The sequence below is a fragment of the Gavialis gangeticus genome, unplaced genomic scaffold (assembly GCF_001723915.1).
Source record: "Gavialis gangeticus isolate Ggan-Ray unplaced genomic scaffold, GavGan_comp1, whole genome shotgun sequence".
NCBI classification, from domain to species: Eukaryota; Metazoa; Chordata; order Crocodylia; family Gavialidae; genus Gavialis; species Gavialis gangeticus.
Window position 1 is genome coordinate 11,072,584 of NW_017729001.1, and position 1,870 is coordinate 11,074,453.

The window sequence follows — 1,870 nt, forward strand, 5'->3', positions numbered from 1 at the left end:
TCAATACAGTCAGATCCAGTGCGTAGAGCCAGATGGGTGTGCCAGACTGCCCCTGCAGATGACCCCACCGGGTGACTCTGGCACAGGTCCATGGACTGATCTCACCCATGGGTTTCATTTAGTCCACAAACTAGCCCCATTACCATTCACCTAGGCAGCCGGCAGGGCCAGAAGGCTGCACACCCCGGTCTAAACTGAGTGAAAAGCAGCACACATCATCCCAAAGGAAAAGTAATCGAGAGGTTAAAACAGTATCATACAAAGTTTGTTTGTTTTTTTAATGAAGTTCACTGTCTAATAAAAATTATATTTTATTATAGAAGGAAGAGTAATTCCTACACAGAGCTTGCTTCTGCCATGCTATAAGGAAAGACAAGGAAACCTAATCAAGCTACATCTCCAATTGACTGAAGAACTGCAAATGCAAGGCTATCCCCAGATGGCAGGTCCAATACTGTAACTACCTAGGAAATAAGTCAGATTTCTTTTTTGTGAGTGTGGTAGATTCTAGTAAGCTGGCTATATGGATACCTGGTCGGACCCAATGGAGCACCACAAGCACTGTCTTCAGTATCCTAGTCTGCCACCTGATATAATCACAAGCAAGAGTATTTGGTGGTTCTCATGCTGTGAGTACCCATGACATCCTTTCCTGCTGTACATTACACTGCATTGTTCTCTAGTATTCTACAGGCAGAAGAGGAGCAGATCCTGCAATTAGGGCTCTCCCTCCTTTTCAGACTGTAATTGCAGTTTACACACTAGTGGAAAATATTTTAAAAAGACAAACTGGTTCACTGTCATTCTTAATCAGCATTCAAGCACGTCCCCCTCTTGGAAGATCCAGGACAAGACGTATGTCCAGATCTGCTAACTGCTCAAACTCCCCACCCTTCCCCCAATACGGTCTCGCACAAAGAACACGCAGGCTTCCCACTCGCTGGGACAGACAAGTGCCATCTGCAGGACTCTTCACCAGTGTTTCCTGCACACTGCAAAACAGATTTCCCCAATGCTGGAGAGGAAAAGGAAAAGCAATAGCAAAGCTTTACCTGTTCTAGATTACCCAGTCCCTAAAAAACAATCCAAATCAAGTCCCCTCACCTGCTGTGTTCAGCTTTTGAGACCTGCAGTCCCAGAAGTAGGAAAGCTGCACTCTTGGTGGTCATTCTTTTTTCACTGGATCAAAAAGTTTAAAAGATACAGGGCCAAATTCATCCAGTGTGTAACTGCACTCACTTCAGTGGAGCTTGAATTTGGCTTACACCACTCAACACACTTCCCCTCCCCTGTATATGACCCAAGACTAAGACGTTGACACTACCATTGATCTGCAAAGGAGAAAGCAACTAGGCTTGGAGCTGTGTTGTTTCTTGACAAAACAGTCTGTAGGCAGGAAAAGTTATTAAGAGGAAAGAAGTATTTCCCTTTTCTGTCTGTTTTTCCTTCCATAAAATATTCAGACCTTGCCTCTTCCTGCAAGACTCTATAGACAAACTGAGAGCTGGCTGCCAGTAACACAAGAGTGAAACCGGAGCTGCTCAGAGAGAAAGAGATTTTTATTCAAACTACTTAAAACTCCTGCTTTGTTGCTGCTTGTGTGCAACATGCTTCACATCTAACCAGAAAGGACTAGTTAAACCAAAGCATGAAAAAGCCTCAAGACCTCTAAGAAGTCTTCCAGAACAAGCAGAGAAGAGACTCAAAACATGAGGCATCCTAAGGTAAAAAACAAATAATAAAACAAAACTAACCGGGGGGGGGGTGGCTTCTCTACACATGGTAAAGCGGTGTACAGAGAACTGGAGCCCACCTTCCCAGACCGCCTTTGCAGTTCATCTTAAATCCTCCCACTGACCGGGGGGGGGGG

At 44.8% G+C, this 1,870-nt stretch overlaps 1 long non-coding RNA gene across 1 annotated transcript in view; it reads right to left on the reverse strand.

Annotated features, from left to right (window-relative positions):
• LOC109290336 overlaps positions 1–1,862 on the reverse strand; it is a 10,742-nt gene extending 8,880 nt beyond the window's left edge. Inside the window, exon 1 of the long non-coding RNA XR_002095575.1 lies at positions 151–1,862. This is a non-coding gene — a long non-coding RNA (uncharacterized LOC109290336). The remainder of the gene's footprint in view (positions 1–150) is intronic.
• Positions 1,863–1,870: the final 8 nt, after the last annotated feature.